The sequence below is a fragment of the Ictidomys tridecemlineatus genome, chromosome 12, assembly GCF_052094955.1.
Source record: "Ictidomys tridecemlineatus isolate mIctTri1 chromosome 12, mIctTri1.hap1, whole genome shotgun sequence".
Classification (NCBI taxonomy): Eukaryota; Metazoa; Chordata; class Mammalia; order Rodentia; family Sciuridae; genus Ictidomys; species Ictidomys tridecemlineatus.
Window position 1 is genome coordinate 79828079 of NC_135488.1, and position 14990 is coordinate 79843068.

Here is a 14990-nt window from a genome sequence, read left to right on the forward strand (position 1 = left end):
GAGTTTATTCATCATTTTTTTTGTATTTTCTCAAGGGAGAAAGTTAATTTATGGATTTGTGATGTTTTCTTTTTAAATTTCAGAATTTACAGCTCTCAAGTTCCCTCTCTACATTCCCTCGCTGCATCCATACATTTTGGTATATTATGTTTTTATTTTCATTTGTCTCTAGGTATTTTCCAATTACTTTGAAATTTCTTCTTAGACTCATTATTGTCTACAAGCATATTGTTTCTTTGCCTCAGACTTGTTAATTTTCCAGTTTTCCTCTGTTGTTGATTTCTAGCTTCATCCTGTTGATATTAGAGAACATATTTGTTATAAGTTTAACCTTTTACTATTTATTGAGACTTCCTCACACATACGATCCAAGCTGGAGAATGCTTCACATGTTCTTGAGAAGAAAACATATTCCATTCTTATTCGTGGGAATATTCTTATGAGTCTATTAAGTTTATTTATTAGGTAGGGCCTCAATTCCCTTGTAGATCATTGATTTAGATGTCCTAATTTTTATTGAAAAGGAGTGTTTTGAAGTTTTTAACTGTTACTGTGGGTGTCTATGATTTTGTCTTTGCTACAAATTTTGGGACTCTCTTCCTTGAGGTGCATGGCTTTCCAAATCCCCCTTACATACTGCTGCAATGAAATGTTCTAATAAGAAATCATCCCAGATTTCCTCTCATTGCCTTTGATGGTCAGTCAGTCCATTGTGTGTCTCACTCACAACTTTTACCTCACTCAGCTACAGGTTGTTAGTTCACCTTGAAGCACACTCTAGGTAGGCATGCCGCCCCTTTTCAGGCCAGAGTTCTGATTTAGGCAAAAGTGATGAGCACTTACATCATCAATTCTTTAGGTTACTCCTGAGATATGAGAATAGACAAACTCAATTTGCAAATAAGGTCTGCCTTCCTCACTCTAGTAACTGACACTAGAGATCCACATGAGGGAGATGGGCAGTCACTGCTTCAAGATCACCAACACTCCAAGCTGGGAGTAGGTAAAGGCAAATTGGATCATGAGAACAATGGCCTACTGTTCTACAGTTGTCTTTTTATTGAGGCAGCATTCACCCTGTTGCCATAAACATTTGGAAGTTTCCCAGAGTTTTGAAAAAATTGTTTCTGATATTTCTGTCCCCCCACCCACTCCAGTTCCTATAAGGGTAGAAAAGCTTAGAGCAAGCCACTCTACCATTTTTCTGATGTTATTCTTCTGAAATGTGTGCTTTAACTACTGTTATTGTTGCTTGTTCAAATTTGAAAATTTTTTCACAACATTATATTTAAAACAGAAAATAAGGATTTGCTGATTTCTTATTCATAACCTGTATAATCATTGGAGTAATTTAAAGACATCTCTATGATTTCATTGTTTCATATACATGTGTTAGCTTTCTTTTTTTAAAGAACATTTTATTTTTTTAATTTTACTTATTTATTTTTTTAGTTATTAATGAACCTTTATTTATTTATTTGTTTATAGGTGGTGCTGAGAATCGCCAGTGCCTCACACATGTGAGGCAAGCGCTTTACCAAGGAACTTCAACCCCAGCCCCTCATGTGTTAGCGTTCCATCACTATAACATAACAACTGATATAATCAACTTCAAAGAGGAAATAGTTATCTTGTTCACTATTTGAGGCATTTCAGTCCATGGGCAGAGGTCCCCTTGCCTTTAGGCCTGTAGTGAGGCAATGTATAATGGTGGGAGCATGTGGCAGAAGAAGCTAGTCACTTCAAGGTAGACTTCCAATAGCACCACTGACAGTCATATATTTAATACATGGGCCTTTGGGGGACATTTCAGATCCAATGTTGAGCAACACATAATCCAAAGAGTTCTTTTTAGGCTGTGTTTAAGGAAGAACAAAAAGGACTGATATAAGGTACCTGAAAATCAGGGTACTCAATATTACTTCACTTCGGTAATTCTTCAATATTCTTAGACCTTCAACATGTATTTCTAATTCTTCACTGCCACTCTCCAGAAGTGTCATAGAGAAATACACAATTTTATAGCATTTGTTTGTGACAATTGGAAACAATTATATAACTCTCATTTCTTGAAAATTAATCTTGCCATTCTTCTTTCTTATTCATTAGGTATGCATTTGGGGGCTGGCAGCTTAAGTTTTCTGGCATTTCTCAAACATAAAATAGAGATTTTTTAAAAAATTACAAGTCAATCATTTGTATCTGCACATTTTCTGGGAAGTAAAAATTCATATACTTCAGCAAATGTATAAAAGATTTACTACAATATATCTCTATCCACCCTATGTTGAAAATCATTGTCTATAACAGGATATAAATTATTTTGACATCTCATAGAAGTTTGGTGTTAATAAATTTTGGCATCAAATAAATTGTTCCCTTTTCATAATAAGAATTAAGCATACTCTATCTTCTGGGGTTATTTGGGTGGAATTTCACAATGATTAAATTTCCCATTTGGTCATAAATGGTATATGAAAACAGTTCATTATCTGATATGATGAATTTTTTCTTTTCCTGGCTGTTGGTGTCATACATTTCATAATTTCCTAAACATAATATATAATTACTTGAATGAACTATATGATTTGCTATTTATAAAGGAGTTTCTGATAAGAAACATCTTTACTACTTGGTCACCAGAAACATTTGACTAAACAATCAACATTATGTGTACATCCTCCAGAACATGTTGAACTAGAGTTGCTAACTGATGGGGACTAATTTCACAGATCCTTACTTAATTTCTCCAGCAGATACATTCCCCACAAAAAGTAACATTAGGAAAGGTGTGCTTGTGGTTGTAAATTTACCCACAACTCAATAAGAAGCATGTGCCTAGCTCTTTCCCAGTACATACGTGGCCTTAAGAACAGCATTAGCATCAAGATACAATATAAGAGGAAAGGAATAGAAAGAGATTTTATTTGCAGATGGTGCCTTGCTATTTATCACTGAGCCACAAACAATTATCCTGGAAATATTGAGATTAATAGGCCCATTTGGTGAAAGAGCTAATTGTGAGAGGCAGTGGGATAAATCTGAGCTATTTTCCATATCAAAAGTTTTCTCTAGGGCAATTGCATCTTCTATAGAGTTATGACTAATCCACCAGTGCCAGAATTTTTTTTTACCTCTTTTCATATAATTTTAGGATGCTTCATTTTATGGTAATGTGATAACACTGGGATTATGGGGTCATATGCAGACAAACCTGGAAGGTGGCACTGTCTAAAGGATGTCAATTACTTGTAACATATTTGGAAGAAGTTCAGTTTCCCTTATACATCTGAATTCTTTTTCTCTATATTTTGGAGCACAATACAACCTAGCTTGTTTTCATAGTAGTTTCCAATTAATGAATATTCATGAGCAGTAAACATTTGAAAGGATTTGAATTTTTACCACGTTGCTAACCTAGGGATTTGACATCAGCTTCCTCAAGTAAACATGGAATAAACAAAACCTGGAGAAGAAGTTTTATGGCATGGGCATAGGCTACGAGACTGCAGAGTAAAAGCGAATAGTAGAAAAACTGAAAACCGGTTTTAGAAAACACAGATTCAAGTCCCAGGTCTCCCACTAGTTGTATAATTCTGCAAAAGTCAATTATTACCTCTGCTTCTTTTCTGAGAAGTGTGCCCTGAGATCCTGGAATCAAATGGGCCGTGTATGAAGTATTTTGTAAACAGGAAAACATACATATGTTAGCTTTTCTTGTTTCTTGTTTCCAAACTGAGCGATTGTGTTCATCTCACTCAGAAGTTGTTTTAGTCCGCTTTTTTTTGTTGTTGTTGTTGCTGCTGTGACTAAAGGGACACAACTAGAACAACTGTAAAGGAAGAAAGGTTTATTTAGGGCTCATGGTTTCAGAGGTCTTAGTCTATAGAAAGCTGGCTCCATTCCTGAGGCTGGAGGTGAGGCTGAACATTATGGTGGAAGAGTGTGGCGGAGGGAAGTAGCTCACATAGTAATTAGGAACCAGAGAGACTCCACTTGCTAGATACAAAATATTTACCCCAAAGCCATGACCCTAAGTGCCCCCTCCCTCCAACCACACTCTATTACTTCAGATACCACTCAGTTAATCTCTGTCAATGGATTCATTTACTGATTGGGTTAAGACTGTCACAACCCAGTCATTTCTCCTCTGAACCTTCTTGTATTGTCTCACATGAGCATGAGCTTTGGGGCGACTTCTCACATCTAGACCATAACAGAAGGGAAACATGTTTCTACCAAACACCTTGAGCTGGAATGTAAATTTCAGTCATGAGAATTGCTATCTTGGAAATCAGAACATACTTGTAGTCCTGCTGACAGTATTTGCAAGTTGTATTGATTTGGCTACTTGTTAAAATTCTATTTTATTTTTTAAATAATAAAGATAAAGTAAGACAGATGCTTTGAATGCCATAATTTTGCTCCTCAATGATGAATCATATAGCAATATTATAGTTGGAGTCATTTAGTGGAAGGAATGATGGAAAAAATGATTGAGATCAGTAAGCTAAATGCCGCAATCTATAACTTACGCTACTATTTAAATGACAAAAATATTTTAATTTTTTTTTTATTATCTAAAGCTAGACAGAAAAGACATTCATAGAAAATCAATGTCATACCAAACCATTAAGCATCATATTTTTTCATTCAGCTTTACTTGAGCCAAAATTGATAATGATATATATTTTCATGGCTACATATTAACCTAATCAGTCACATTTTTCTGCTCAACTAGGGCTTGTCCTGGAAAAAAAAAGAGACTAAACTGGAAATGGATCAGTTAAAGTAGTGAAGCAAAAATTTAAATGAATCTTTTCTTCGTTGGGAACCCTGTTCTCTTGTTTCCCAGACTGTGCAATGAAGTACAAGTATTTCCTTTTCTTCACTTCAATTTATTAAGGGCTGATACTTCAATAAAGTGCAATAAGAACATTACCAGTATAATAAAAATCTTCAAAGAATTACAAAGAACAGACTCTTTTATTTTGATTAAATTCAAAAATATGCTATTAACCTGTCAAATCTTGATACAGGTTTCTTAAATGTTTACTCTCAGTTTCTGTACTTGCATACTCATTGATAGTAACACAATGCTTAGGGACAGTTATCAGACTGCACACTAGACTTTGAGCAACTAATTATTTTTTTTTCTATGAAGGGCCAGATATTAAATATTTTAGGCTTTATATGCCACATAATCTCTGTCACAAGTAGTCAATTTGGTCTTTATAGAACAGAAGTAGCAATGCACAAGACTTAAACCAGGAGATCATGCCTGTGTGTTCCAATAACACTTTGATTACATTAACAAATGATCGCCTATATTTAGCACAAGGGCTACAGTTTTGAACTCTGTTCTAAGCTATGATATGTGTGATGTCTATCAGTGTAATAACATAATACATGAGAGAAGATCCTAAGACATGGTTATATTAGCTTTTCAATATGACTAATTCCAAGAATTATTCTGGAAACTTCTATCCAGAATAATTATTCCAGAATAATTCTTGATAACTTCCAGAATTATTCTGGAAACTATCATGATAAATGGTATGAGACAAGGAGAAGAAATAGATAACATAAGAAACACAGGCCCAATTTGGGGCAAGACAAATTGAAAACAGAAAGAAAAAGCAGATTGCCATGTACAATGAAAAAGTAGTGACCATGAACTGGATGCAGGTGCTGACCATGTGTCACATGATGGTTAAAAACTAGCTCTGAAAGCCACTCAGTTCTGGGTACAAATCCTGAATCACTATTTATTAACCCATTAAAAAGAAAACAATGAACTTGGGAACATTCCTACTCCTCATTATGTCCTTATTGTTACAAAAATTAGGAAATAAACTAGATAGACCATTGTTAAAATAAATCTATGTTAAAATTTATTGTTAAAATAAGTATGTGTATTGTTTTTAGCTCTCTCTCTCTCTCTCTCTCTCTCTCTCTCTGTTATATACCTGGACTCACAGGAATTCAAAAAATATTGACCATTGTTTGTTTTAGGACAAATCTTGCACACAAGAGATTGCATTACAATTTTTTAATGAACATTTTGGTATGCTGTAGTTGAAATGATATTTTAAATTCTCAGCTAAGGAGAAAACAAACAAACAAAAATCATACAAAAGAATCACACTGCTGTTAATCAAGAGACCTCCTCCTTACTTTGCAAGTTTTGCAGCGGTTTTGCAATTTTGACCAATTTTCCTTCTGATCTGATGATATACAAGACTTTGTGTATCTCTAAAATTACACATTCTAAACTTTTTTCCAATTCAAAATAAAAGTACTAAATTACTGATTTCTGTATGAGTATCTTACACTTTCTAATGCTGTAACATTAGAAACATAACAGAAAATAAAACATAACATTGGAAACAACAGAAAGGGATTTTTGCCTGCCATTTATGGAATGTTCTCATTTAGTGGTAGGAACTTGGTATTCAGTTTTCAGTTCTTGGAATATTCAATGCAATAAGTGATTCAAATGTTCAGTTTCTATTATCTGACAAATATTTGAGTAAAATCATGGGCACAAAGCACACAAAATGAAATTACCCTGTGCAATATTTAACCTTTGTTGGTTACTCTCTATATGAACATAAAGATTTATGACCACTTAAGATGTGGCCATGCTCTCTGCCAAGTACAACCTGGAATCATAATATCCTGTTTGGTTTTTCATTAGGTATATTTTATTTAGAAATATTTAGATTTTAGTGAGGGGGAAGCCTATGTTTTCATATAACCTGGTGTTCTGTTCTTGGTGATAGAATTTACTTACAGCACAAAGTCAGAATGACATCTGAAGCATTATCAACATCTGAGTCAAAAGAATTGTCAAAAAGAACAATATATGAGGTAATGTTCACTGACAACATGGCAGTGGGGATTTCTGGTCAGAAGAAGTGCTAGGAATAGTGACCTTGAAAAGACAAACAGAAAAGACACTGAGTGCCATAACTATTGCTCAAATATGTGGTCACATAAAGACCCGAGAAAAGACCTTCATATCCAAAATTCACTTACTTAACCGATTGTTCTTAATGCCTGCCAATGTCCAATTGTGCTCAATGTGCTTATCTCACATATAAAAGAAGGTACACAATCATTGAAGTTCTTGATATTCCTTTAGCACTATTTTAATACTTTTTAATTTCCAGACATATAAATATCTAGATAGATGAAAGATGGATTAAACACATTAAAAAATCATAGTTGAAATTTGGAGAATAAATAATGAAATTTCTTCAAGCCTTTGTCCTTATTAGTGGAATTTTTTTAAGGTAAAAGAGATCTTATTACTTCTTTCAAAATGCAATATCTCAATAAGGTATCTTTTTAGTAACCCAACAATATTTATTGCCACAACCAAAAATCTATTTAGACCTCTACTACTTAGATAGTTAGACTTTTAAATTTATTAAGTAGATATGTTATTGCTTTAAAGTAACATAAAAGTATAAATATAATAATAGTGATGATTATATGAAGTAATGACAGAAAAATATAAATCAATAATAAAATAACGCATGGATATATCACCATGAAATAACCATTCTTAATCTGAGGAATAGCGAGAGAAAGATATTCAAAACTATGTTTTCAAGAAAAGTTTCCTTGTTAAAATGTAGCATTGGTAATAATAATGCAAAATTTTTTCTATATTATTTTAGTCAGCTTTTGCACCCTATTACCAAAACACCTTACAAGAACAACTTAGAGGATGGAAAGTTTATTTGAGGCTTATGGTTTCAGAGGTCTCTTTAGGGGCTGAAATCTCTTCAGCAAGCATACCTTCCCTGGCCCCAGCTTTACATGCACTTTTCAGGTCAAGCGAAAAGTTTTTAAAACCCTTCAACTCTGCTTTCTGTTCCTGGTGCTCACAGTAAACCTGACTCAAAGTTGCTGACAATATCTATGACACTGACTGAATGCTGTGCTCTTTTGAAATATTCTCTACCAGATTAAGTACTCCATCACCTTTAAATGCACCCCACAAAAAGTCTCAGGACATGGGTAAAGTAGTCAGATTCTTTGCCAGAATATAATACAAGTGCCCTCTAGTCCAATTCCAACAGAGTCCCTCTGAAACCTCATGAGCACATGATGCATTCCTATTGGCATCCTGAGATCCTATCAGAATCGCCCGTTAAGCTCCACTTTCAAAATCCCATATTATTTTTAAATTAATTTATTTTAGTCTGCAATTATTTATTGTCCATTCTGTACACAACTATATATAAAATACTGCAAAATATATATAAGTGTAACAAGTGGTATTTTTCTCACACAATTGGATGAACAAAACCAGACAAATACCTACAAAGCAATATAGCAATTCATAAGCATCTAGAATTGAGACCAGAAAATCCAAACTCACACACAAAGATTTGATGTGGTCATTAAAATACAAAATGAACCCAAGAAATAAATGGAGACATGAATTCAAATGTATGCAATAATAAAGATGATAATCTAAATCTTTTTCAGCTTGTAACTGAACATTTCAAAATTCCTTTTGCAAACCAGCTACTAAGGCCTCTGAACCACATTGTCAGATTAGTCACTGAAATGCCCCCGCTCCTGGTACTAGTTTATGTTTTAGTCAGTTTTTGCATCACAGACCAAAATACCTGACAACAACTTAGAGGAGGAAAAGTTTATTTGAGGCTCAGGGTTTCAGAAATTTCAATACATAGATGGTCGACTCCATTGCTCTGAGTACAGGTGAGTCAACACTTCCTGGGGGAAAGGCCCAGCAGAGAAAAGCACTCAGCTCATGACGGGGTTAGGAAGCACAGAGAATGGCTAAGGGGATTCAGGGAAGATGAACCCTTCTAGAGCACACCCCCAATCGCTTCCAGCCATGCGCCACATACCTACAGTTATCAGTCCACTCAAACTAGAATGGGCCAATTAGGTTACAGCCTGCAGAAGCCATTTTACCTCTGAATATTCCTGCATAACAGGATCTTGGGCAGGCAGGGTACCTGATATCTAAATCATAACAAATTTTTATTATACTTTATAGTCCATCTTTAAATTGTTCTCAAATTTTTAACCATGTTCTGAGAATACCTGCAAATTATCTTATAACATAGTCTCCTGATAATATATATTGTGTTATTTTTGATTTACACTATTACAAGTAATTATTATATGAGCATTATCTTGTATCAATATTGGTTCATATTACTATTCCCTTAGGATAATTCCTGAAAATGAAATTAATTTTTTAAAAGTTATAAATGTTATTAAGGTTTTAGATAAGTGTATTGCCCGATGAACCATGAGAACAACTGAACTTTTAATGTTTTCTTAAAGTGCTAATCATTCCTATAAAGAGCTTATCTGTTTATATAAACATTCTTACATTTCTAACAATACAGAACATTATAATGAATGTTTTCAAACTTTTACTATTTGGTAGACTAATTTATAGTTTTTTATTATTTAGTCTTTTCCTTATTCATTTTTTGGGCTATTTTTGAATGATGAACTTATATTTTGACATCTATAGTGAGTACATATTATTACATAGTATAATTATAATTATCCATGCTACAATTCATAAGTTTATTTTCTGTTATTTCATTGTTTCACATGACTATGGAGATGACTTAGTGTAGAGTTGGTTATCAATAAATACTTATTAAATAAATGAATTAATTAATCAATATTGATCACATTGGGGAACATGAAAGGATACATTTAGCTCTTCATTTTAGAGGATATAATGTCAATTATTTTTATCAGTTACTTTGATCTTTTTTATGGTTGTTGTTTTTGGAAATACATGACATTAGGGTGTATTTTGACATATCATACATACATTGGGTGTGACCCATTACAAATTTGATACCATTTCTCTGGTGGAACATGATGTAGAGTTACACTGGTCATGTATTCATTCATATATGAGCATAGGAAAGTTTTGTTAGATTCATTCTAATGTCTTTCCTATTCCCATCTTCCGTTCCCTTCTCATTAATCTCTTTGTCTATTTCAATGAAATTCTATACTTTCTCTCCCTACTCCCTCTTGTTAGGGGTTAGCATCCACAAAGCAGACAGAATATTCAATCTTTGTATTTTGGAGACTGGTTTATTTCACTTAGGGTGATATTTTCCAGTTCCTTCTATTTATAGGCAAATGCCATAATTTCATTCATCTTTACAGCTGATTAATATTCCATTATGTCTATATATCACATTTTCTTATTAACAGTTATTCATCTGTTGAAGGGCATCTAGGTTGGTTTTATTTCTTGGCTATTATGAATTGAACTGCTATAAACATGGATGCCACTGAATCGCTGTAGTATGCTGATTTTAAGTCTTTGGGGTATATGCCAAGTAGTGGAATAACTGGGTCAAATAGTGGTTCCATTCCAAGTTTTCTGAGAAATCTCCATCCTGCTTTTCATAGAGATTGCACCAGTTTGCAGTCCCACCAGCAATGTATGAGTGAACCCTTTTCACCACATCTTTGCCAACATTTATTGCTGGTTGTATTCTTTTTTGTTTGATTGTTTTTGTTTTGTTTTGTTCACTAAAAAAAGAGTCTTTTAATGAATAATATAAAATACTCAACTCTGCTCTTGGTACATAATATCCACTAAATAAATATTAACCATTATTATCATCATTGAAGATTAAAGTATATGTATTTAGAAGAACAATTATTTTTGCACAGGCATGCATAAAATACCTTATTTCCCCAAAAATTCTTTTATGGGTATTTTCCTATGATTTTAGAAAGAGGTAAGCATTTCATTTTTGTGTAATATTTTGATTATACAGTGGTTAAATATCATTTTCAAATTTGCTTAACATGCCAAAGTACATTTATTCAATAAAAAAATTTACTCAAGAAGCATATCATGTGGTACAAACAAGCATTAGCACAAAAAAAGCATGTTGGGTGAAAGCATTAGATAGAAAACAGGTTCTGATCACTGCTTTTTACTTCCAAGACACTTAAAATGAATATACTCTCATTTAAAAAAAAACAGTTTTAGGTTTTCAGCACAATTGAGAGGGAAGAATAGAGATTTACCTGACCCCAGATACAGACTCCCATACCATCAAAATCCTGCAGCCAAGTAAGGTGTTTGTTACAAGTGATGAACCTACACCAACCCATTGTTATTACCTAAAGTCCATAATTAATATTCTGTGTAATATTTTGATTACATAGTAGTTAAATATTATTTTAAATTTTTTTAAAAATTTATTTGTTATAATCACTTATACAGAACAGCAGAATGCTTTTCAATTCGTTATACTCAAATGGAATACAATGAATTTTTTCACTTCTCTGGTTGTACAAGAAGTAGGGTCACACCATTCATGCAATCAAAAATGTACCTAGGGTAATGATGTCTGTCTCATTCATTCATCTTTCCTATCCTGATTCCCTCTCCTCACCTCCTCCCCCCTTTTGGTCAATCCAAAGTTCCTCAAGTCATCTTATCTCCCGACCCCCCCATTATGAATTAACATTCACTTAACCAATAAAACATTTGGCCTTTTTTTTGGGGGGGGGTGATTGGTTTACTTCACTTAGCATGATATTCTTCAACTCAATCCATTTATCTGCAAATGTCATAATTTTGTTCTCTTTTATTTCTAATATTCCATTACATCTATCTCTCTCTCTCTCTCTCTCTCTCTCTCTCTCTCTATATATATATATATATATATATATATATATATATATATATATATATATCACAGTTTCTTTATTCCTTCATCTATTGAAGGGCATCTAGGTTGTTCCCACAGTTTGGCTATTGTGAATTGTGCTGCTATAAACATTGATGTGGCTGCATCATTGTGGTATGCTGTTTTTAAGTCCTTTGGGTATAGACTGAGGATTATAAACAACTTATTTTGTATCCTTTCAAAAACTAATATGAGGTCATGAAAAAGGTAACCATATCAGAAAGACCACCTTACCTTAAACAATCATGAATGCTCAACAAAATTCATGAACCAAATTTTGTAACTTTAGAAAGCACCAGTAATTAATACAAAGGAAGAACACAAGGGGAGACCATGTTCACAGTAAATTTCTCCTTAAATGAATTTTCCAAATCACTGGTCATGGAAAGTAGAACTTTCATTGGTCAGACTAAATATAGATACTTGTCTTGTCAAAATAACTGAAATTTGAGGGAAAGAATGAAATAGCAGATAAAAATCCACTAAGACATGTATAACAAGTTTTTTTTTTTTTTTTTACATCCTTGACTACCAACCTACACATCCAGAGGGCAGATAGCCTAAAGAAGTAGCAGAAAACAGGACTAAGATATATGTTAGAATCCAGACTTGATAGTCCAGACAACATACAAAAGATCATAGGTATTCAGTTATGATCCCTAAGATCCCTAAATGGGCTGGGGATATAGCTCAGTTGGTAGAGTGCTCGTCTTGCATGCACAAGGGCCTGGGTTCAATCCCCAGAACAACAACAACAACAACAACAACAAAAAATCCCTAAATGATTATACCTTAGATAAAGGAAAAACTAACCCAGAACCACACTGACAGCTTAACATAAAGAAAGGTTCAATATTATCAACATGAAAACCTGATATGTCAGCTGCAAAACCAATGACTCCGAGCCAAAATAAAGCCTTAACAGGTTTTACAGAAACATAACATAATGCAAAGTTTGTATAAACACACCAGAATACACAGAGAAATTTTTCCATTGAGAATTAAAACAAAATATTAAATATTTTGGCAAAAGCCAAAAACTCTCAGTCAAAATATCTAACCTACACATGGTTGGAGATTAATAATGAGATGAGAAGATGTTTAGACCTGTATTTGAAAAAATATTGGCTAAAAAGAATATCTCTGATGAAAGACATGGATTAGTAGATTTAAGCTCAGCAACATCAGCTAGCATAAATCAAAACTGTCCACCCCTGAAAACAAAGGAGTCCCAGTATTCCCAAACTCTGACCTCTTTTTTCTCCACTAATGGAAACTTCTGAGGTTTATTTGGCTTTCAGGTTTTCTTTTTTTTTTTTTTTAGGGTGGGCAGGAGTACCAGGGACTGAACTCAAGGGTACTTGACCCCTGAGTCACATCTCCAGCCCAATTTTGTATTTTATTTAGAAAAAGGGTCCCACTGAGTTTCTTAGTGCATGGCTTTTGCTGAGGCTGGCTTTGAACTCTTGATCCTCTTATCTCAACCTCCCAAGCCACCGGGATTACAGGCATGTGCTATAGTGCCTGATGGCTTTCTGTTTTCTTTTGTCGCCTGGAAACTATCTGTAGAAAGTAAACTGTTACAATTAAAGACCTTTTCTCATTGTTTTCACTTTCTTGCAAATGACAACTCTTCAGTGTCTGCTATCCCAGAACTGAAAGCTATTCCTTCACATAGTTGCCCAGTTTCTCATTGTTTAATATAGAAGGCCAATGTCAATGCCCGTTCAGCCTCATGGCCTGAAGTAGAGCCGACATACTTTCATTTCATAGCCTTCTTGAGGGGACATGGAATACCACTGTTACAAGAACTTGCTTCCTGGTGGTACAATTGAATTTGTGCTTGGGTTTGTTTTGCTTATGGTTTTATTTTTTCTTAGTTTGCTTCATTGTTTTTGCCTGCTTCTGTAAATTGACAAATATACCATTATAGAATAATGGCATTCATATTTACCAAAACAAAGTGGGATTTTTGCAAATCTACTTTTCTTCACATTTATTTTTGTTCCTTAGCAAACTTAAAGCTAAAATATCACAGTTTTGCTAAAATGATCACAAACTTAGTTGATAAAACTCTCTTGGATTTGAATTCTAGCCATGCTACCTACTAGATATGTGACTTCTGGGAATCCGCATAATTCCTCTGAGAATTACTTTCTTCATGTTTACAATGGGAGTTAATTATAAATAGTCATTTTGATTTTATTCTCTTTTATTGCTGAGTAATATTCCATTGGGTATATTGCCACATTTTTTTTTAAATCCATTCATCTACTGAAGGACAACTAGGCTGGTTCCACAGTTTAGCTATTGTGAATTGTGCTACTATACACAGTGATGTGGCTGTGTCCCTGTAGTATGCTGTTTTTAAGTCCTTTGGGTATAGACTGAGAAGAAGGATAGCTGGGTCAAATGGTGGTTCCATTCCCAATTTTCCAAGGAATCTCCATACTGCTTTCCATATTGGCTACACCAATTTGCAGTCCCACCAGCAATGTATGAGTGTACCTTTTTCCCCACATCCTCACCAACACTGATTGTTGTTTGTCTTCATAATAGCTGCCATTCTGACTGGAGTTAGATGAAATGGAATAGTTTGGATTTGCATTTCTCTAAATGCTAGTGATGATTAATATTTTTTTCATATATTTGTTGATTGATTGTATATCCTTTTCTGAGAAGTGTCTATTCAGGTCCTTGGCCCATTTATTGATTGGGTTATTTGTTTTGTTGGTGTTTAGCTTTTTGAGCTGTTTATATACCCTAGAGATTAGTGTTCTATCTGATGTGTGAGGGGTAAAAAATTGCTCCCAAGATGTAGGCTCTCTATTCACCTCACAGATTGTTTCTTTTGCTGAGATGAAACCTTTTAGTTTGAGTCCATCCCATTTTATTGATTCTTAATTTCAATTCTTGCACTATAGAAGTCTTATTAAGGAATTTGGGGCATTATGTACAACTAAAAAGAACTAATAAAAAATAGAATATAAAATAAAAAATAGTCATTTTGAAATATTTCACCATTTGAAATTATGAATGCATTATATAAAATATATGTCTGGCATATAGTTGATACAAAATATGTAAGACATCAAATTGATATGCTAAGGAATAGGATAAGCAAAGAAACAAACTTATATAATGTCAGCATCATCGAATAGAGAAAATAACACAGAATTTGTGTGTAGGAGGGCATTAATAAAAAGTTTCTTTCAGAAAATTTGTTTGACCTTTATAAGCCTCACTTTT